Source organism: Agelaius tricolor, unplaced genomic scaffold (genome assembly GCF_023055355.1).
Source record: "Agelaius tricolor isolate 1412-34295 unplaced genomic scaffold, bAgeTri1.0.p SCAF_1, whole genome shotgun sequence".
In the NCBI taxonomy this organism is placed as follows: Eukaryota; Metazoa; Chordata; class Aves; order Passeriformes; family Icteridae; genus Agelaius; species Agelaius tricolor.
Window position 1 is genome coordinate 70,969,311 of NW_027269261.1, and position 23,349 is coordinate 70,992,659.

Sequence of the window (23,349 nt, forward strand, 5' to 3'; positions counted from 1 at the left end):
GCTCTCCTCACTTAGAACAGCTTGGTTCTTCTCTTACAACTTTGTATTTTCCACCAGAAAATCTGCTTCCAGGTGTATCCTTCCTTCAAGATCACTGTCTAGGAAACAAAATGTCAGCTAGGAGTTTTCTGCCTTGAACTGGAAAATGCTCACAGCCATGAAATTCAAGTTCTGGAGAACAGGTCTAGAAAGCTGGGAACTAATTTTCTGTTTCAGCTGTACAATACGAAGGCTGTAAGTGGCCTCCACTGCAATTCTCAGTTTTTCTTTTCCTATTGCCAAGGATGCTCAATATTAAGTTAACTCTGTCAAGTCACCTCAGTTTTACCTCAGTGCACCAACCTGCACACAGCGTGTAATAACAATTTTTCTCTGAATGAATATTTTTAGTATTTCTCAGGTGCTGGCATCTACCTGAAGTTTTAACTGCTACAAGCTTAAAGTTAGGCACAGTGAACTTCACTGGGGCTGTAAATTTATGATGGCATATTCCAAACCTCAACATGCCATCTAGCCACCAAGCTGCCAAGTAAAAGACCTGCCACCATGTCACCAGGTTGTCTTTTGGAAGGACTGGGCTCTTCTGAGTTTCTGAACAAAAATATTTTAGTGTCTGGTTCCAGAGGGTTTAAGGCTATGAATCCTCCAGCAATTAGAGCCCATCCACTCTGGGATGAGGGCATAAAGCTGAAGATGAATCCTAGTCTGTAATGCTTCTCAGCAAGCTTCAGGAAGATCTCAAGGGGCATCTTGTGCAGGGACAGGAGCATGAAAGTCAGATCACAGAGTTTTGAGTACTGCTCTGAAATGAATGATTTACAAATCTCCTGCACATTTAACAGAGTTTAGCATTTAGCCCAGCTGAGTTGCAAGAAAACCTTCATCAGAAAGCAACAAGATCAGAGTTGACTGCAGGGATGGGGAAGACAGGAAGGGGGTGGTTTTTCTTTAAATTTCCAGGTCTTAATTTTCCATTTCCACACATGAAGCTGTCTCCTGTGTTTTATTTATCCAGTTTGAAGTATTTCAACTTGGTCTTGATTTTATTGACTTGGGTATTTTTGTTGGCTCTACCTTCCCTCATCAGCAGGGACTGAGAAGGGTCCTTCACAGCCAAACCCTGTCCTATTACTGCCTGTGAGCAGAAACACCAACAGTAGCCATGGGCAGCAGTGGTCTTCCCCCTTCTCCAGAGAAAAACCACCCAAAAGAGTATGCAAATCTCCAAGGCAATCTGTGATATTAGAAGGAAAAAAACTCCTCCATTAGAACAAATGGTTCTCTCTGTGTTTCCTTTGATGGTTAATGAAGTGACTGGTTGCTTCTTTTGCAGAGAATTGTGAAGTGGGGGTTCTCAAATGTGAACTGGTTCATTTTAAGCCAACTGCATAGTTCCACACACCAGCTGCAAGGACCTAGAACTGAAACCCTTGTTTAGCTCAGAACTAATTTCAAATGAGCAATCTGAGTAAGAGACTCCCCAGTTTAACAAGTCAACTGAATTAGAAAGCATGATTAATTGCTACAGTTTACTTAGCTTCAGATTTCTCTGCTTTGCTTGCTTACCAGAGAAATCCCAGCACCTACATTTGCTGCAAATAAAAACATTATTTGTGTAATTGATTTTTATATTGTAAATTTATTACCTAGAGTTTCATGCTACATGGCCATGTGGTTTAACAGTCTGCAGCCTGGCTCAGAATGCGTTCTTGAATTGAAGCTCCACATGGAGAATTCTGCAAGTTAAACACCCAGCACAACACAGAGTTCAGCACAACAGAGGTTTCCCAAATTCACCAGACCTATCCTCAGGCAATGAGCATTGAGGGAAGAGCCCTGCTGGCCACAGGAACCATCCAGTATCCGAGTCAGGGGTTTGAGAGGAGCTTCAAGGCACAGAGCCCTAGTCAAGCCTGGAGCTGAGAGAAGAGGGAGCTGGAGGCTGAGCAGCACATGGCAGGCAGCACTGCTTGAAGATGCCTTGAGCTAAAAGGAAAGGATGCAGAAAAGAAGCAAAGTAAAGTAAAAATTAGTTATACCTTCTAATATTAAAAAAAAATTACTTGGTGATTCATCAAAAATTCAAAGTGTCAGTAATTTCTGAGGGCACGATAGCACTGTTTGCTTTTATTAAATTTTGTGCTCTTAAATTACGACCTCTGCCTGGATGTTGCTGTTTCAAAAAGAGCAGAACCATTTTTTCCCTCTCTTTTTGTTTTTTTCCAACTTTCCACAAAACCCTTCACCTCCAGCTAGAGAGGAGGCCTGGAAAATTTCAGCCTTCTAGGTGAAACTTTTGGATAGTTGCAAGAAAGTGAAAACAGGGAGATATAACATAATGGAAAAAGCTTTGGCAGCCTCAGTTATAGCTGTCACCAACGTTCCAGCCTTAATGAAAACTTTCCTGAAGTGAGGCTGGGGTAGAGGAATTAACCCAAAGAGGGCCTTCCCTGACCTTGCTGTGGTTTGCAGGCAGGCTGAGCCCCTGAGACAGAGAAATCTGCTCAAGCTGCCATGTTCTACGTTGGAAGGGATTGCATCTGTAAATCAGAATGTTATTTCTGCCTAGGATTTATTTCCCTTCACCTTGGGGTGAGAGGCCACAATGACTTACTCAGGACAAGAGCTTTCTGCGTTCCTGGTTTGCAAAAAATCCTGTCTGGTAATCCCTGAGCACCAGCAGTGCAGTTCTGGCCAGCTTCCCTGGACCTGCCATCCTACCACCCGCCAAGTTTCCATGGAAAGGACACTCAGCCTTGCCTGACAGGAGACAGAGATGGTGTGTGCTGAACTGCTGGACTCCCAGCAGACTCAGACAAACAGTTCTTGGCTCCTGGCTCGCCTACCCTCGCGGGGCACCCCTGACCCTGCAAGGTCAAGAGCGTGAGCCTCAGTGCAGCGCCCCAGCCAAACAGGAAAGGGTGCACCAAGACTTCTCCCACCACAGCCTGTCCACAGCAGTCCCAGGCAAGGAAACAGAGTTCCATCATGTCCATCCAATCCAGTTGAGGGAGTAGGCACCCTTGGCCCCCAGAAGCTCTGCATCTGCTCTAGGTGACCAGCTGGTGTTTCTGAGAAAGGTTTGTGGTGTGTTCTGCATTGCTGGCTGGCTTGCAACATGCAGAAGTAAAGGTGCTCTGGGTTACAGAGTCATAGAATATCCTGAGTTGGAAGGTTGGATGACCCCCAAGGATCATCAAAGTCCAATTAATATTATACCCCACTGGCAATCCACATGAACTGTGAAACTCTTGAAACTCCACAGCACTAACTCAGTGCTCTTAGAGGGAGAGCAAAACCCAACCAGCGTTTTACTCATCATCCTTTGTAACTCTGTTACCTGAGACTCTCAGATAAAACCAAAATAATGATTTAGTACTTGTCACTTAAAATAATTAATTTTTGGCCCAGACTTTTACAGTGCTTCTCAATTTCAAGAATTCAAATAAAAGAGTTCTCCTCATTACTTTGCAAGGTCCTGCACCTGGGCTGGGAAAACTCCCAGTGTGAGTACAGGCTGGGGGAAGAAAGGACTGAGAGCAGCTCTGTGGTGAAAGACTTGAGGTTCTGGTGGCTGAGAAGTTACACCTGAGCCAACAGTGTGCACTCACAGCCCAGAAACCCAGCTGTGTTCTGAGCTGCATCAAAAGAAGTGCGACCAGGAGGCTGGGGGAGGGGATTCTGCCCCTTTACTCTGTTCTTGTGAGACCCCACCCAGAGTGCTGCATCCAGGCTCCAAAGGAAGGACACAGAATTGTTGGAGCAAGTCCAGAGAAGGACCACAAAAATTATTAGAGTGCTGGAGCACCTTCCCTATGAAGACTGAGAGGGCTGAGATAGTTGGGGCTGCTCAGCCAGGGAAGAAAAGGCTCCAGGGAGATCTCAGAGTACATTCCAGTACCTAAAGGGCTTATAAGAAAGGTACAGGAACAAACTTTGTTATCAGGTTTAGCAGGTCCTGTAGCAATAAGAGAAGGAGTAATGGTTTTTAACTAGAAGAGGATGGATTTACATGAGATATGAGGAGAAATGTTTCACAATGAGACTGGTGAAATAGTGGAACAGGTTGCCCAGAGAGGTAGTGAGTGCTCCCTCCCTGCAAACGTACAAGGCCAGGTTGGGTGGTGACAGGTGAGTATTGGTTTATATTGATATACACAGGTTTTTTGGTGTCTATCAATCAGGAATGTGTCAGACCTGTGGTGACAGCTGCCAGTTTTGCTCTGTAAATGCAATTGATCATTGATTTGGAAGAATGTAGTAAAAAACAAAGATTGTTTGTGTGTTGTTCCTCTTGTCCCCTTAAAAGAGGGAAGCTTCTGGCCCCACAGCTTGAGGATTGCCAGAAAAACAATTGATTTTCCATCCAACATAACTGAGGTATGGGAAAGAAAGGGTAAAGGATCCTCTAACAGCAAATCTACTATGGGTGGAGAAAGTTTCTTTTGTGTTAGAAGCTGCTTGACACAAGACTGCTGCCTCCCCTGCTTTACTATTCATTTCTGCCTCCCTCCCTCCTCCTCCTCCTCCAAATCCCTTCCTCCCCCAGGATGAACCAAACAGCAACAGTGATTTTTGCAGAGCTAATCCAAGTCAGGGCTAAAAGCTTCCAGGAGATGTTTGGAACAAACAGCTGGGGCTGCTGGCAGAGGTTAGAGGAAAATATAAAATATTAATAAAAAGCAGTTATCATTTGTAAAAGGCAGACTGGCTACTGTTTAACAACCCTACCTGTGACCAGGATGATACTGATATTAAAACCAGGGATATCAGTGATGCCAAGTGCTTGGAAAACATTACATTTAAGCACAAAGGCTCTTAGAGGATCGGTTCACATCTCGCTGACATACAGCTATCAGGCCACTCAGAGTCTCTAAGATATATGAAGCAATTGAAAGGACACATACTGTAATTACAGGGATATACAGATATACATGTTTCAACCTTAGCTTCAGAGCAATAAATCCTCCTGAGGTAGATAAATCTTTGGTTGGTAAGAGAGGACTGTTGCTGCTGGTTCCTGTAAAGTAAACGTGCTCTCACATTAATAAGCTTTTAAAGTGAATGGTTTCATTGATTTTGGTGGGGTTCCTTGCAGAAGTGAGGATTGTAATGTTTCTTCCAAAGAAATCTGACCGGGACACATTTTTTGCAATGTATTTCAGGCACATTTGCAGTAAAACGTAGTAACTTTTCCAGACCGAGGGGTCAGTGTGTTTCTTTTCCATTATTAAGCCAGTGATCTACAACAGACAGCATTTTTCTGCAGAGTGGTCCTTGATACATTTCCTGCCAGCAGGTAAGATGTGATGGTTTCTCTACCACACAAGGGAATAACATTGCCAACATTATCCTATCTTGCACCCTGCATTTACTGCACCAGTGGGTGAAAAAATAAGGGCACAAGGCTCACAAAATGCCGACAACTGAGCATGTGTATCTTCAGGGTTTACTGTTGTATTTTCAAAGGATTGACTTGGTCTAGTTTTTGTGTGTGCAAGTGGTTGCCTTAGCCATGGCAGAGCTGCCTAGGAGCTCAAGTCCATTTCAGAGTGTAGCATCTCCCTGACTGGCCCGCAATAGAAGCATCAGAGGAAGATGCAAAAAACCACAGATATACCCAGGTGTTTTGCCAGTCCCTGACAGCTGACAGCTGGCTTGTGCTCTGGAAAAGCTAACTGTGTTTATCTTTTTGTAAACATGTTATCCTTTTAAAAGTCCCTCTGCCTCTGAAGTACTGTGGCAATGGTATCCTCAAATTAATATGCAATGCTAAGAAATCCTCATCCTGACTTCTTTATTTCTTTCCACGCTGTGAAAGGTAAGTAGCACTATTTAACCCAGCCCTCTTGCCACTGTTCTGTGATTCTCTCCTTGCAAGGAGAGATGTATCCATCTGCCTGTCCTTTGCATGTAAACCTTTTCACACTTCTAACTGTTTTTGCTACCCATCCTCAGTACCATTTATCTGCCCCACAGTTATGTCCAGGTAAGCAGGTCCAACTCAACCACAGCATGCACTATTGCATAGTATTCCTGTGCCAGTCTATGTGTAGGGGCTGGCATTCATCTTATTCTGTGCCAACAAGGTCTTTGGATTGTTTTTTCCTATTTTCTAGACAGTCTGTGACCCTGAGGGGCTCAGTCACTGGCAGGGACTATTTTGACAACACAAATAATTAACCCTTAACTAGCTGAAACCTCCAAGTCTAGCTGAACCCTTAAGCAAGGCTTAAGTTAAGCTCAGTGAGGTTTGGGAAACTCGGTGGCTTGCAGAATTGTCTCCTTTTTTTTCTCTGAAGTACTTTCCCAATTACGTAGTAGTTCAGAAGAGGCTGTGGAATTTGGATCGTTATAGGTGACAGTCCTTGGGAGCTCTGAGGAAAGGGCCGGAGGGAATTATCCCCTCTTTCACTTGAGCAATGAGGTGACTGCCCTGGAAATCACTTCTTTTAGTGCCTTATTAGTATTCTGACACACTGCTCATCCTATTAAAAATTACCTTGTCACCAGTGCCTTTACTAACTGTCATAAGCATGGATGGGGCATTAACAGGCAATTCATTAGCTGCGCTCTGTTCCAACACTCTGAAGCTATCCACAGCTGCTGAGGAAGGGTTTCTTCCACAGGGGATGGAGCCTGCCCTAGAAACAGCCGTAAAGATGCACACACCTGTAAGTAGGTGGCCTAGGGGTCACAGCATTATTTCCCCCAGCGTTGCCTGCTGAGCAAGATCAGGTCTGTTTCCCCTCTGAGTCAGAAAAAGTGGGGAAAGCCATAAAAATAAAGGGACTATCAAGAACATGGGCAGGACAGGGGCAGGAAAACATTTCAAAGAAACAGTGTCACTATTCTTCATCCTGAATCTTTCTTGTACTTTTTCAAAAAGGATTCCTGGACCAAAAAAAAAGTGCAGAAAAGTGTTCCATTTGGCCTGGGAGTCCCATTTCATGAAATAATTTTTCTTTTTTTTAAAGATAGTTCTTATTGGTATTTTGTCAATTAATTTTAATGATGGGGGTTAACAGTACAGCTAAAGATACAGAAAATTTACTGAACTTTTTATGGATAAAATCCCAAAGGAGTATGTGGGAACTACTGTTTAAAGATCTACACCCCCTTTGTAATTTTATTTGAACTGTGGAAAAAACTGTTTTTTCTCTGATCACATTTACAATAATAACTCTTTGGACATTAGGAAATAATAATTTTTGGTTTCTTTATATCTTTCAAGTTATTTTCTACATCCAATTTAGGTTAATTCTGATCCTGAAATGAAATTTTTTCTATTAGTTTCTCTCTTTAAGGTTGTGGTGCCTTGCACGCCCCATCTGACTTAGGGCATCCTACAAGAAGGCTTATTTATGTATATGCTCTTTGGTCTTGTTTTTGTTTTTCTGTGGAATATAATCTGCAGGAAGTCTGCATATGCCTTTTTATTTGAGAAGAAGAAACCTCTTCGGTGAGGCACTCTCTGTGCTTGAATACTTTAGAGAGCAGAGTATAAAAGCAGTTACATGGAAGCACAATCCAGAGCTCTCCTCTGCCAAAAACGCCATCTCAGCTCTCTAGCTGTAGCAGACCATACATGGGGGAAGCAGCCTTCACCCTCTGTTCCACGGCCATAACTCAAAAGGAGAGCCATGGAGAGATCGTCCTGACATCATGTGGGATTAAGAGAGCTAATTCCAGAAATCGTCACCTCTAAAGGATCCTTTGGATCAGATACAGTCACAGAATGGGATCATTTCCTTTTAAATGTGCTCTGCTTTCCCTTCCAGGGTTTGCATTTCCAGGTGCAGACAAAGCATTTTCTGAGGCATCATTTGACTGCTCACAGTCCTGCGAAGGGTTGGCTGTAAGTTTATACACAGTAGAAGCCAATGTCAATCTGCACTGAACTCTAGAGTTCATAATGAAGAACAGGTGAGAAATCAGTTTCCTGCTTTTTACCTGGGGGACAAGGAACATTGTTTTGGGACCTGGCTCCTCAGTAGACATCATAAATAACTACACACAAAGCAGAAAAAAAAAAAAGAAAGCTTCTCTGTTTCCATGAGTTAAGCACATACTTTAGGAATAAGTTAATCACTCTGTTGTTTCCTGTCTCCTACCAATAAAAGGAGACTTATTTTAAGTACGATGTATACTGGTCTCCAACAGAGCCACTCAATTTTTACAAAGAACTGTTGGATCTTGTTGGCAAAATCCACCAGCTCACTGACTCCAGGTTTATTGGAGCTGCCAGATCCTGTGTGATGGCTTCCCAGCAGGGAATCAAGGCCTGGAGAAGAGAAGCCTGCAGGACTGCCTACAGGAATGAGAGGTATCCCATGGCAGGGACCTTGGCAATGTCATTCCTTTGGAGACCGCGTGTGCCATTAGAGCAGCCCTACAAGAGATGCACCTGCCCTCAGCGGGTGTAAAACCCAGCAGCCCCACAAACCTCGGTGTGATGAGGTTTCAGGGCCAGTGGACTTGTGCTGCCAGCTCAAAACATGGCAGTCCTGGTCCCAGAGATCTACGGTGGCACTTCTGCCGCTGAGCCACACACACTCTGACATTCGGGTCTCTAATTCCTTCTGAAGTGCTTCGCTTCCGTGAAACACTCAGAGATCTCAATGCCTTTGACGAGAATAGGTTCTTCCGCATCTTCGATGGATCTTCCCTGTGCACGGAGATTTTCATATCCGCAGGACGCCGCAGAGCCCGGGCATCAGCCACGGCCGACATCTGACGGCTTACGAGCCGTCCTGAGAGCAGGGGCTGCGGGAGGGGTCGCTCGCCATCCATCACCCCACGGGGAGAAGCGGCGGAGGGGGCGCCGGGCTCAGAGCCATCCCCGGGTCCCCGCCGCGCACCCCGCGGAGCCGCCGTCGGGCGCAGCAGCGGCGGCGGGGCCCTGCCCGGAGCGCGGCTGACACCTGGCGGCTGCCGGCCCGCACGTCGGCCCCGGGCGGCGGCAGCGCCGGGCGGCGGCCCGGGTCCCTGCGGAGCGGGGCCGGGGGCGGCGGCGGGACGGGCGCGGGGCGATCCCGGCCTGCTCCCGCCGCCGGCAGGGGCAGATCCCGCCGGGAGCTGCCGTGCCCCGGAGCGGCCGGCAGGGGGCGGCGGAGGGCGGCGGGCGGGGATGGGCCGCGCTCGGCGGGACCCCGCGCGTTCGTTGCCTCGCTCGCTCGTTCATGGATTCATCCTCAGGGAGCATCCCTGCCGCCCCCTCCCCTCGGCACCCCCACCCCGCTCCGTCAGAACTGGGACGTGGGGAAAGGCCCGTTGCGGCAGCAGGACGCGGCCTCGGGGTCTCTCTGTGCCTGGCCGAGGGTCTCAGCACTGCTGCTGTTCCCCCACCTTCTCTTTGAATCACACCTTCCCGATGCTCCGGCGGCAATCTGCACCGCGAGACGCCTCGGAGATTTCGGAAGCCAATATTAACCACAAAGATCATTTGTGTCTGTCTTGTGAGAAAGCACAAGAACGTGGCTTGGCTTTTTCATCAGAGAAATAGCACATGCTTTGCACAAAAGAGGCTGGTTGAACATGGGCTGTGCCGTCCTCCATCTCTTTGGGGTCCTGCTGAGAGCTGCTGGTCTTTCTTTTCCTCAGCAATTACCAGCAGCGTCTGTAACTAAAAAAGAAAAAAAGACATACATTTTTTCCTGGAGGTGTCATGGTTTTATGTCCCCACTTTTCATTTGGAGCACAGGAGCAGTGCAGACTGCGGTAATGAGTCTGGCTGGCCACCCCAGCCCAGCTGGGGCGAGTGGCAGAGCCTGGCAGAGCTGGCTGGCACATTCTGGGGAACATCATGAACCCAGGTGATTGCCAGACTCCGAGGTGAAGTTACAGAGGGGCCTCATCTGACTTCACTCATGTGGCGTTTCATTAGAGGACTTTGTGCCGATCAGAATGATGGAGCATAGGCCAGCGTGTTGGCTCTGCAGGCTAATTAGTCTCTCAGACCTTCTGCTCCTCTGGAAGTCCCAGCCCGGCTGGGCAGGAGGGGGCTTTGTGCTGCTCGTGTGGAGTGGCCAGGTTCCACATCTGTGGTGCTGGTATTTCGCTGGTCTGCCGGGCTCTCACTTGGCCTATAAACCACAAACATCTGCTGGGGTTATGGTCGGCTTGTTGGCTGATTTCAGCAGGGGTGGTGACCTGCTGTACTAGTCAATCAGTTCTGGAAGAGCAAACTGGATGCAATGCAGAGGAGTTTGAGAGAGCAGGAAAAGCACTCAGCCAGTCAAAAACAAAAACTAGGTTTAAAAAAGAGCTGTGAAAATGGTAAAATGATGCAGCTTAATAGCCTGGGCAAAACACATAGTTGTGCCCAGGTGACCTTGGTCTTTTCCACATATTCTCTCCCTTACCACCTAGATAGTATTTTTTAATGCATGTTGAAAATAGAGCATGCTAGTTTATCAGCCCAGTAAGGTAAGCAAAAGTCTAGAGTCACTTCAGAGGAAGGAAATTATGAGAAGAAAATGTGCCTCACACTCACACTGATAAAGTACTCTCAATTTCATTTAGTAAGGGAATAGTTTATTTGAAAGTGACATAACAGCGATAAATTCACTGTAGTAGCTCAGGTTGCAATGACATCTTCAGCCATTAATGTGGATGTCATGTGTGTCTCAGAGAAATGTCATCATAGCTTGGCAGTCTGAGGAATGACGTATAAGAGACCAGCTCTTCTATCCATCCCAGCAGTGCTGCCTGGAAGAATTTCACTGACCCTTCCCTCCACTTTCCTTGGATTGACACAGATGGACACTAAGAGAGGAATGGACTGTCAAAGCTCTCAGTGTTCAGCCTCATTTCTTTAAAAAAGAAGTCCCTGCTGCTGGTCTGAGTCACCTCTCTCCTGTTCCAGGGTAGATCCAGACTGATTCTGGGGGATTTGCACTGTCAGACCACAGAGATGTCCTTTCTTAAGTGAAACATATAAAGTTCTTCCCATGTAAATTCAGTTTAGATGCAGGAGTTTGGGTGAAGGACTGTTGAAGCTACTTATTCCACCAGTTATTCTATAGTCTCACTGAGAATTTATTTCCAGGTCAAGCAGGGCAGTACATGCTGAAAAGGCAAGGATGGAGCACAACTCTGTGTAAATAATACATTAGGCCTGCACCGGACCAATATCTACTGGCAAAACAGACTCTTTTTTCAGGAACCAGGTCCAATTGGGACTTCCAGCGAATGAAAGTATTTTATAGTGTAACCTTGTAAACTACTTAGGGATTTAGAAAATAAACATAAAAGTGAGGATACTGTTCCTGCTCCTCAGTGTCTGATAATTTCCCAGGAGCATAGATGGCTGAAAAAGGATCTCTTTTCTCGTGGTTACATACCCTGCTATTTCGGGGATGTCACTCACTGGACTGCATTATCAAAAACATTTAATGAACCTCCCCTTGGGTTTGCATTCCTGAAGAAAGCCACAGCAGCCCAGATTGCAACTCATGGCAGCCTAACTGCTTCTTGAGGCCATGCTTGCCCTGCTGGGCGACCTCCTTAAGTCTCCCCAAAATGCATAGGAGTTCTTGGTCCCCTTAGGAGCTCTTAAAAAGGCCAGCCAGAGTATGCACCAGCATGCATCCCTGTCAAAAGACAGGGGCTGGACAGGAGCAGTTTGAGGAGACTTCTGTGAAAAGCAGTCTACAAACCTGTGAGCTTAATGGACAGTGAAATACATGGTACTTTTTTTAAATAAACTCCTGTAAGTATTAGAGTAGGGAATAAAAATTTCCACTAGATTCTATATGGTGGGAAGATTATGTCTTTCTTTTGAATTCTCCTGGATTTTCCTGTGAGAGCAAATGTGTCTGACTGATAGTGTGTGGCTATCAGACACAAGGAAAATTATCTAATTTATAGCCTGTACTGAGAAAGCTACCAGCAGCAGAATAAAATAGTTCTCCATATGGCGCCATAAAGGTTCCAAAAACTATAGTTAAAGAAAACAACAATGCTCGTAGAGAAATTCTCCTTCCATGTATCAAGTAAGGGGTTACTGCAACAAGGCTGGTAAAGGCTCACAAGAAGGAACGATGTCTTTGATTGTCTTAGATGAATTTATAGCTTTTATGTACAGGATTACAAGTATTAGATGCATCTTTGTGCTAACAGGGCTCATGTTTTGAAGTACAAGAAAACTCTACAGTTACATTCTGTGGAGGCTTCCACAGTTTGCCAAATGGAAAAACATTTGGAGGTTTGGAAAAATCTTGCACATAAATTACTAAAGGCACGAAGCGCCTGAAAGATGGATGAAATCAGAAGCCAAGGAAAAGCAGCGTGTGTGCCAAGGAACAAAAAAAAACATGTAATGATTTCTTTTAATGACTCTCCTGCAAAATGGAGAGCAAGCTTCCAGGGCATGTCATATTCTCATAAAAGCAGCTTGCCTGGGTGATGAGAAATACCCTGTAAGTGGTCAGACCGAGACCAAATTTTTCATTCTTTCTGCACGTAGCTCTCCATTGATTATGTTAAGTGCTACCCACTGGTTAAAAACACAGCAAGCTCATTGTCTCTGCCTGTGGCAAAGGGCAGCTACACACTTGCTAATTTCCTGATTTATGACACCCTATAGAAGGAATTGAAAATGGGCACAAGGCGGGGGACACACACACACTATTAGGACAGAGGGAGATCAGGAAGTTTGTGATAAAGAAAAGGCAGGCTCTCGTCTGACATGTAATCTCTCTTTTGGCTTGAAGTAAACCTGCTCCTTCAAGGCTATGCCATCAACAGGGCCTGGCTCAAGTTTCACCACTAAATCTGAGTCAACAATCTCTAATCTGGACACTGGGCTCAGGATTCAGGCTCAGGTTGCAGTTGGAAGCAGACAACAGGGACACAGGAGGTGGGGGTCAGGGGGAATGGGGAGAGGAGGAAAAAGACAATCTTTGTTTCTCACTTGACTGTCCACATAAGGCTCAATTGAGGTAATTTTTTTTTTTTTTGGTCATCTCCAAGATAAAACTTTGCACCTCTCTGGCCTTGAAGTTGCCTTCCTGACACTTATATTAAGTACAGAAGATATATATGTCCGAGAATGGGGAACATAAGTTTGCGGAGCAGCTCAGATTTGGAGTTCTTTTCATCTTTCTGACATGTGATACCATGACACAAGCTGCCTGCAGTGGGGTTGCTATGCAGATATACAGTTTCTGAAAAGTTACACCAGGAAAACTAAAACCTACCGATGGATTTAGCATTTCACAAAGAAGCAGGATAAAATGTGTGGCAGTTAGACTCAAAAGCTAGAAAAGGTGAATTAAACTTTCATGAAAACAATCTCCCTAAAAAAAACCAAAAAGGATCAATAAGTATAGAAGGATCTTGTTGCATTCCTAGCCTTTGGGCTGCTGGCTTAATCCCGCTACTGTATATAATAAAGGACACCCTGTGTGTTTAATGGCAGGGACAGAAAGAAGTGGGATATACTTGGGTACAGTTCCTCCTAATTTCACCCTCTTCCTCCCTCTTTGTTGCTTCTTTGCCATAATTTTATTTTGAAAAATAAAGACTAGAATAAAAAATATGTTGTCTGAGGCTTCCAGCCAGAAATGTGCCAGCACTTTCCCTTCCCACCGCCCCCCCAGTCCTCCTCAAACTCCTTAGGCCAAAAGCCTTAACAAAAGCTGTTTTCTGTTTGGAAGATCTCCGGGTCCTGCGCTCTCTTTCCTAACCCCTAACACAGGAAATGATTTTATAATTCACGTTATTAAGCAATTCGACTCATGCTCCCCCCTCTTCCCACCTCATTCCCTGGATGTCAACCGACAATAAGCCTGTGGGCTGGCACCCATCCTCTCTGACCCGTCTGTGTCAGCTCCTCTACCTGACTCTGCCCATAAATCATCCTGCTGGATCTCTAGTGAGGGTGTGCAGGCAACAGGGAGCTTTCCCCAGCATCCAGCTGTGCTCAGCACTCGGGGCCCTGCTCAGCCATGAGTTTTGGGAGATACCTGGGAGTTCTACAGCGGGCTGCTCCCGAGTCCTGTGTGCGTGTGTGTGTGTCCAAACATTACGTTTCACATAAGGCCTGTCATGCCAAAGACCATGACAGCAACTGGGATGCAGTAAGTCAATCTCCTTTGGCAAGAATGAGAAACCTCATTTCTGTCCCGAGGTGCTCAGGAGAGGGCAGGTCATGAGGGCCAGCATCACCCAGCACATGTGAGGCAGACGTGTCGGGGCAGCCCTGCCAGCCTGGCACACTCTGCCCTGCTCCAGAGCTGCCTGGGTGATGCTGCCAGTGCTGCTGCCCCAGGGAGCTCTTTGGCTGCCTGCCCTCCCTGTCCTGCTGTGCTGAGGGCCCAGCAAGCCTGGAGGACAGCGGGGCTGCAGCATGCTGAAGTGAACTCCTGGAGCTGGCTTGAGGGAGGCTTCCTTTGCTTCAGAAGTGGGATCTGTAATAGCCCACTGTAAATGCAGCAACTCTAAAGCCCTTTTGGGAGGAGGAGCTGATGCCCTTGTTCCAGGAGAGAGCCTCAAGCACTAACTGGAGGACTGTGGATGTCATCTTTGCATCTCTTCCCTGCAAAATGAAGAGAACCTCTCCTGCCTTTCTTGGCATAACCTGTGCCCCAGTAGACCAGCCAGGACAGATTGTATCACATCGATTCTGGCTTGGGACATGGGAAGGGATAACAGCCTCTCTCAACAATTTGTTTTGCATGTGCCTGTGTGGGTTCAATTCCTTCAGCTGAGGAAAGGGTGTGAAGCTGAGTCTCCTGGTCCCTCAACAAACCCCCAGAGTACAACACTTTTCTGGAAAAGAAGGCAGCATCCCTTCTTCTGCAAACCTTTTTCTTTTACTAAATATGTCCAGCAAGCTCCTTCAAAAGCAGGCCTGCTGAGAGCTGAGAATCACAACATATCTCTGTCCCCAACTATCTTATCAGCAGATAATAACCTAACAAACTTTCCTTCCCACCTGGGGCACGATTCCACCTGCAGCAAGCGTGGGCTGCTCAGATGTCACAGAGCTCCAAGAGGGAGCAGGTGATGCTGCTCCGTCTCTGGTGACAGTCATGTGCCTGGACTATTGATGTAGGGACACACAACTTTTAGATGTTTGCATCATTTGCAAGGAAAGCTCTTGGGCATTTGGCTGCCTCTCTGTGTCTTGAGTATCCTTGGCAAACTTATTTCAGTAGGGCAGTGGGTGAAGTGGCTGGGACACACCTGCTCCAGCAGGTAGGTGATGCTTTAAAGACCAGGGAACAACTTGAAGAAAACAGAGTGTCAGTGGCCTAAGTTACTATTTTCCTCTTCTTCCTTGTGGCTGGGCCAGTTCTTCACATTGTCACAGAACTTCAGGTCCCAGCAGGTCTTGACTGGCCAACATGTCAGGCTGAGGGGTGCTCCTGTATTTGATACCCTGTGCCTCTTTGGGGGGCTGCAGTGCCCTGCAGTCAGCATCCATTGCACCTCTGAGGAGCCATGCTCCCACCATTCCTGGAAGCAAACAGCCAGAAGCTGCTGTTCTGCTGTGATTTTTCTCAGCTCTCTGTGTTTTGCTGTGCTTCCCATGTTTTGTGCAAAATGTCCCAGTATTGCTCAAGGTAGCAATGCATTTCTTTGCTTAATACTACATAAATGACAACTAAAATGTGTGTAAGCTAGCCTATGAAAAGCTGTTTTCCCCATTTAAAAACATTTCAGCTGTTATGTTCAGTGTGAAGCAGGTTCAACTCAATTCTGGATTCTCTCTCCCTCTGCTGCACACATGTGTGGATACTGAGTACCACCTTTCCTTACTCACAGATCCCAAATATCAAGTCAACTTCAGTGAGAGTGGAAGGCAAAACAACTTAAGAGACTGCTTCTTTTCCAAGTTACACCTCTGTAAATCCAGAGCAGTTCCAGGGGAATCAACCTGAACCAGCATCAGCAAATTTGCTCTTAGTTTTCACACAGAATGTTTGTCATAGTTGTTATTATTAAATGATGTCTTTATATTCCAGGTCTATTTTTAAAACAAAGGCAATGAAGTTTGGGCATCCAGTTCTATATATGGACACTCCAAATGGCATTGAAATGCCTCATGCATGTGTTTGGCTGAGTGTTGATTTGAGTGTCCAAATATGGACCTCAGAATGGGATATCTCACTTGGATAAGCATCCTTGCAGATTTGGCTCACAGCACTTATTTGAACAAAGCAAATTTATTTCTATAATTTAGCACAGAAAAAGCACAAATTGTTTTCATTTTGAGGGACATCCTTATTCATGGAATCGGGCCACTCAAAAAACTGTCATGTGTAGTAGTTCTGAAAAAAATAAAGCTCTCAAAATCATCTAAGACAACAGGGGAGGAAATTAATGCAGAGTGCTTGCAGTACGCAGACCCCCTTTTATCACAAGGGCAAAATTCTCGCTGACAGCAAGAATTCAGTGTTAGCAGAAGGGCCCATGCAGCTTGATCACAGCAAACTCCCCCTGTGCCCCGGCAGTGTGAAGGGATGCACGCACGGCCAGCTGCTCTGAGACCCGAGGCAAAGCCGCCTCACCCTGCTGATGGAGACAGTCTCTGCATCCCAAAATGCGTGCAAGAGCTGGAGCCATGGCTGCTGCATGCAGGAACCTTCCCCTGTATCTCCTGGTGCACAGGATTTTCTTTGTCTGGCTCCTTGATGGCAAGTTCCCTAGGAAAGAGCTTGGCTTGGCTATGAGGTCAATAAATAATGTCAGCAGCAGGAGAGCACCGATCTGCAAGTGTTTGCTGGGCTCCTGTTAATTGCAAAGGACCTCTACATCCTTTGTGTAATTCCATTCATTTTGTTGGCATCGTACAAGGGATGGATTTGGCCTCAGAAATAAAGCAGGTTTCTCTTGAATAATGTATTGTACCATTTGGTCTGCATTTTCCTCAAGGTTTATGTATACTTGGATATCTCTCCCCATATATGCAGCTGGAGATATTTTTTCAATAGCAAACAATGAACTGATTCAGCTGTTCAAAGCAGTTGTTCACATTCTGAATTTTGGGGTGAGATGTTAAGAAAGTATAAGGTGAGCAAATTCTCAGGAAAGCTAAGGCAAGTTTGTGATCACTGGAAACATGTGAAGCCAGCTCTAGCCTAGATCACTTTCTCTACCTCTGCTGTCCTGATGATTTTTGACAAGCTGATTCCATTTCTGGAAAAGAAAACCAGTTCACCAGAGAGAAAGATTTCTCTAAAGAGTCTGTTGTTTTTCAGAAGAGTGAAAATGTGTGCTAACAATTCTGGACCACTGACAAAAGCAAAATCAATACACACGGCCTTCGTTTTACAGCCAAGTTCAGATGAATAAATAGAGATGCAGCAAGCTGTTTACTAGGGAGACAAGCTTTACTCTACATGCCCTTCCAAGCAGGCATGCTTAGGCTGTTGTTGTTTGCCTTACGTGGCTGGTTAATGAAATCAGTCAAATAGTTCCAGAGCTCACCGGACATTTCCAAGGCCTCCATCAGCAGCGCTGGCTGTGCTGGGAAGCAAATGCTGTTGTGTGAGACAGCTGTGGCAGAGGTCTGGGGGCACTTGGGAGGAGTTTGGTCCTTTGAAGAACCTCTGATTTCAGAGGGAGCTCATGCACAGAAAAACCCCATCCTCACAAAAGGCAGGCAGAATACTCCCTGTGCATCGCCCCAGAGGCAGCATGAGAAAAGTGTGCTTGCACAGATCCTTCCGAAATCAATGAAGCTGCAGCCACTGCATCTATCCAGGGATCTTCTCCAGGATCAGGACCTCACTCTGTACTGTGCTAAGTGCAGGGTTTTTTCTCCCCATGCCTTAAACACTGCAGAAAGTGAGAAGTGTCAAGGGAGGCATGAAGATGGAAGGGTCATAGATACAGCTTTCAAGAACAACTTATACATATTTTTCTGTGGCTTCATACTCAGGGGTCTTCTTGTCTGTGACCAGGCAGGTATAGGAATGAATAACTGCATGCACTAAGAGGGGAGGAAAAAAAAGAAAAATAAAACAACAGCACATTTAAGTGCATTTTTTTCTTGGAGTTTTATTTTGTTTTAATAAATCTGACACCAGTCAGGGAGAGAGAAAAGCATTGCAACACCGAAAGGAAAGCAGAGCACGCTGAGGGTGCTTCAGATTCTTGCTCTCTTGAAGATGTTTCATCAAAATGTCTTTGAGCTCTCTCCCTAGACTCAGGAGTTCTTGGATTCCCCCCCACCCACCCCTTTCTTTTTTGTTGGTTTTTTTTTCATTTGTTTGTTTGTTTTTTTTAAAAAGCGAGCTTACTCGCCCGGTGTGATTTCCAAGCTTTCACAGCTCTAATAAATAAGGAGCACCTGTAAAACAGTAGCTTGACTTAAGTGAATCTGTACAAAGGAAAATATAGAAATACAGTATATACATAGTGCTCATAGTGCACCATCACTACAAGGCTCTGGTTCAACTCACTCTGCTGCCCTGCTCCCAACACCGCTGACACAGAGACTCTTCTCCCTCCTCTCTTCCCCGCAGCAGCCTTATAGAAAAGGTGTACTCTGAACACTCAAGAGTGAACAATTGCTTTATTCGAGTTAGTAAACAGTTACACTGAATCACAAGGTGATCTGAAATTTTTTTTAAGTTTTTTTTTCTTTCTTTTTGATTTTTTGTGGGGTTTTTACACGTTTTTGTATTTTTTTTCTTTTCTTTTTTTTTTTTTTTCTTTTTTATTTGTCAGAATGGGATACTCCACAACTCTCTTACCAATTCAGTGCCAGTATAACATGCTCTAGTGTACTTTTGGACTCTTGGCTACAACTGTACAAGTGCACACAAGTAAATTCTACCCTGTTATCCTCCACCCACTGATTGAGGATCAAATTGCACATTTCTCTTAACCATGACAGGAGAAAGCAAACAGTGAAACAGAATCATGGGGGATCTTTCTCACTTTACCCTTGTTTTCATTGGTTTGTCCATACCATTCTAATTATCATGAAAGGGCTATGCATATGGAGAGATTGTCTCACTGCCTTCCTGGATCACTGAAAACCATCAGGGTTGAAATTTCATCCAAGTCTTTCGTGACGCCCAGCAAATATTCCCCTCAGATTATTTTACACCTTGAGGGAATTTTGGTCTTTAGTTCAACACTCTTGCTCTGTTCCCAAATGGGGCGCTATTTAGGGGAATTTAAAGAGAAAGCTGAGAAGAATAAACATTTACTGAGTTCTCTTGGCATTCAGTCTCTGAAAAACCACAGTATAAACTATTCATGCTGCTTCTTACATCTGTCAAATCAAAAATTAAAAGCCATAAAAGTGTAACACTGAAAATATGGCATTAGAAAGGATAAAGGTGGCCTTTGTAAAAATAACAAGGAAAGTATATTAGCCAATAAAATATTCTAACTCTTCATTTAAAAGTGCATCATGGGTAGGACAGAGATGACTCTGAAGCGTTGCTGCTCCAGTATTACCCCTTTCCCCCATCAAAACTTGAATAGGTCCAAAACCATACAATGCAAATCACGATTCTTAGTGTAGCAGCAAAACCACAGCAGTTTTTCAAAGGAAAAAAAAAATTAAAAAAAAAATCCGTATCATTGTCCAGTCTCAAATATCTGAACTTCGAAGTCAGTGAGGGCAAAGTACCTATGTTGGTCCATGTGGTTTTTGAAACCCGGGTGAAAAATCCCCCCCAGCAAGAAACGAAGAGGGAAAGCGTTCCGAGAGGAGAAGAGGGGTGGTCGCAGGAATGCTGAGCACACTGTGTGGATCTATGATGTGCTGTCTTCTGGGTCAAAGGCACCCGTGGGACCGAGACTTCCTCGGGGGCTTCATGACAGGAAGCTCTTTCTTTGCTGGACTTTCAGCCAGAGGGGTGGTGAGCGGACCAGCTGGTGTCATTCGGTGCAGTGACGTGGTTTGCTCTGCTCCCTTTCTCCATGCAAGGTACCCTGTCAGTGAGCGCTCCTGCAAAGCAGACAAGCAGAGGGGGTCAGGGAGAGCAGCAGGAGGCTCATTGCAGGCAGGCTGGGCACTGCCTGAGCTCAGGTCCCACACAGCCTCACGCTGGGCAGGCAGCCAGGCCGAGGCACAAGCCCACTGCTCCGGCCTCACCGGCCCCTCCTCCCTCAAGGGCCATTGGGACACGCGGCCTCCAAGGCTCCTGGAAAGGAAGATGGAGGGATTCCTGTGATACAAAGCTGGAAGCTGATATAATTAGAGTTAATTATCAACAACACCCTGGCAGGTATAAGCTCCTGAGTCTTATTGTCTCTAGGGGATACTGGGAGATACACCATTGACTTCCCTTGTCAGCTGGCCACGTAAGCTACCTAGCAGGGATTGTCCCCTCTGTCTCCCTACACAGTGAGCTTTGGACTTTATCTCATTGGATGGGATCTGCTGTCCCCTACAGACTTGGACTGAAACTCTGCAGTACTTATGAGCCTTAGTTTTGGTGCTGGGGCACACTTCCCTTCTCAGCCTGCTCCACAATCTCCCCTTCACACTGGCTCCTCTGCAATCCCTCCCAACAACGTGCCTGTATCCCCTTGCCAAACCTCCATCCTCCTTACAGCAGAGACTGGAAGGCACATGGAATATGTTGACCAGCATAAACTTCCATGGCATGGAGACCAGGATATCTAGGTTAAGGAGTAACGTTTGTGCTTTCAGGCAATGTGCCCAGTGAGATGAGCTTCTTTGTGCGTACAGAGAGCTGTGAACAAGAACTAGACTGAGAATTGGGATCTATCCACCTACTAAGGTGAAGTACACAACTGCTTTCTGTCACATTTTTTGGCTTGAAGTCTTGGTGTAAAAAGGCAAGCACAGAAAATTAAACCTGTAATGTCTGAAGCTTCACGCTGCTCTCTCTTTCCATACATGAACAGAAATGAATTTCCATCCCTCACTAACCAGTCTCACAGTACATGGTACAACACAAACCAATAAGGGATTTCACAGGGAAGGCGTAAAAAAGTTCAGTAGCTCTTGATGCTTTCTGCCTGGAGCAGAACTGTGTAAGTTCTGTCTATTTTCCCCTGGTGCAGATGGACTCAGAGTAACAGGGTGTGCAGAAGGGCAAGAAGGACCTTCCCCGTTGACTGGCTCATATGGCAGTAATCGCGTTTGATAAATGCATCTTTGTAGCAATCAAGTTACAAAATAAAAATCCGTATCAGGCATCGCAGGCAAAGTTCTGTAAAGAAATGAGAACACACCAGTCATCACTGCTTAGGAGCTCAATGCTACACACCTCTTGCCAGCACTAGCGTGCATGACCAGCACAATAAAGTCAGCTATTTATATCACCGCCCAAAAAAACCCAAATTACTTTTTAGGAGAGTGACATGTGCTCTTCACCCTAGCTGAACCTGCCTTCAACACACATCAAATATTGCTGATCAGATAGAAAAATTGCATCAACCACAAAAGAATTTTCATTAGGGTAAAGCCATTGAGCTGAAATTATGTGAGCTGTGCTGAGGTAAGCATACTGGGTTTTGCTTGCTTTCCAAAGTCAAGTAGGGCTGGGCTGATCCTGGGTTGGAAGACCACCTAGAAGTTAGAGGCAGGCTGTAGTTCAAACCCAGGAAGCAGCATGGAAAAGATGAGGGGAAAGAGAACAAGTAAGAAGGCTCATTTCTGCCCTATTGTTAACATAAAGGGAAGGAGAATAACTCAACTGGATGATGACCCAGCTAAAGCAGGTGGCTTGGAGGTTCATCTGTGTGGGCTCAGACAGTGAGGCAGTGCTGCCGTGCAACAGGTGAGAGCTGCACTGGTGCCCTGCATGGCTGTTAGTCAAAACCTGAGCAACAGGCAACTCTGACACAGGCTGCACTCACCCACACAGAGTTTCCTCTTTGGCTGATGCCCGACACGTCCTTGCTCACAACAGCACAAAATTAGAGCATGGCAGGTCAATTTGGCAGCTCAGGCAAAGCCTCCCCACTCTTTGCTCCCCCTCTGCAGTTACCCAGCTATTTCCACGTGCTGTTGCAGAGCTACAGCCCTTTGTCCTGTGGTGGGAAGCTTGGTCCTGCTTGGTGGAGCCAAATGCTGGAAGTGTTCCTCACTTCCCTGCCCCTCCATGCTGAGGCGCTGGGTGGCTCAGCTGTGGGGAGATGTCCTTCTGCTCCCCCACACCCAAGCACTGATCCCTGTGTATCTGCTCCCAGCACTGCCCAGGAGCCAAGCTTGGCAGCATGCTCCTGATGGCCACCAGAAAGAGCTGCTTTTCCACAGTGTCCTCCCCAGTCCTGTCCTGCTCCCTCAGAGGGGCCATGTCATTGACATGGCTTTGGACTCATACACACATCCAGATGCACACAGTTTTTTCCATGGTTGCTTCCCTGTCATTCTATGCCGCATTGAACATTTCTGTCTCCAGATTCACATCTTATTGTTCAGGAAAAATTAGAGACTGGGTGGGGAAGGCTGAAACAACCGTTGATGTGGATTGGCATGGCAGAGTTTCCATAATTTAGCACAGCACTTAATTCACCCAGACAATGAATGCTGATGTGCTAAAACAGGCCTGGTTCATCTGGGACATGCATGGCCCTAGAGTAAAGGCACTACAATTATTTTCTCAGGGAAACTGCTCTGAAGATAAACCACAAGAGTGCAGCTAAAGTCAGCATGGGAGCAAGCTCAGCCCTGGAAACACTCGGGAATCATCTGTTACTTGTAATAGTTCTGTAATTTTTAATTTTATTTTTTTTTACAATTCTTAAAGCAGTTCAAGCTTCTTCATTAAAACCTTCCCCTTTGAATACTCTATGATTTATCTTTCCATGAGCTAATGGAAGGGATGCCACATTGCAAAAGTCAGGGAGGGCTTTTAGCTCAAATGGGAAAACAAGCTGAGTCCTTAAGCACCAATGCTGGATTTCAAAGAGAGTGATTTCCTTCTGCTCTGACCTTGTAAGCTAAAGATCCTCCTCAGCTTTGGGTCACCTGTGGAACTCAGGCTTTCCCTTCTACTGAAACATGAGCTGCAATCTGAGCAAACATTGTGACTTTAGGGAATGCATTGGGGAAGAGCCCTGGGGTTTGCCTTCTATGCTTAGGCAGAAGAATTGGTAAAGACACCCCCAATTCTATGAATTGTTGCACCATTTTCTCCAGGCTACTACTGACAGGGGGGTGTCTGGTTTATATTTTGGGGCATTCTGAGGTATGTACATGGATCATGCAAAGAGGAAAATGCCATCATGGTTTTGGACTTCTAATCTCTACACTGGAAGTGACTCCTATGGCAGACCACAGAGCCTGCCAGGCCAGTCCTGATTGTAATTGGGTATATCTCCACAACAGCAAGGCAGCCCAGTCTCCCCCAGTTAGTACAGCACCAGTGTGTTTGCCAGCCTTGTAAGCAGTGTGCTTTG

The 23,349-nt window shown here is 45.8% G+C and overlaps 1 protein-coding gene across 2 annotated transcripts in view; it reads right to left on the reverse strand.

The window, feature by feature from the left end:
- Positions 1-19,783: 19,783 nt before the first annotated feature.
- SOBP (sine oculis binding protein homolog) overlaps positions 19,784-23,349 on the reverse strand; it is a 112,675-nt gene continuing 109,109 nt past the window's right edge. For both annotated transcript variants that reach the window (XM_071439338.1, XM_071439330.1), the window contains one exon: positions 19,784-19,921. The gene's annotated coding sequence lies outside the window, so the exon portion shown is untranslated. The remainder of the gene's footprint in view (positions 19,922-23,349) is intronic.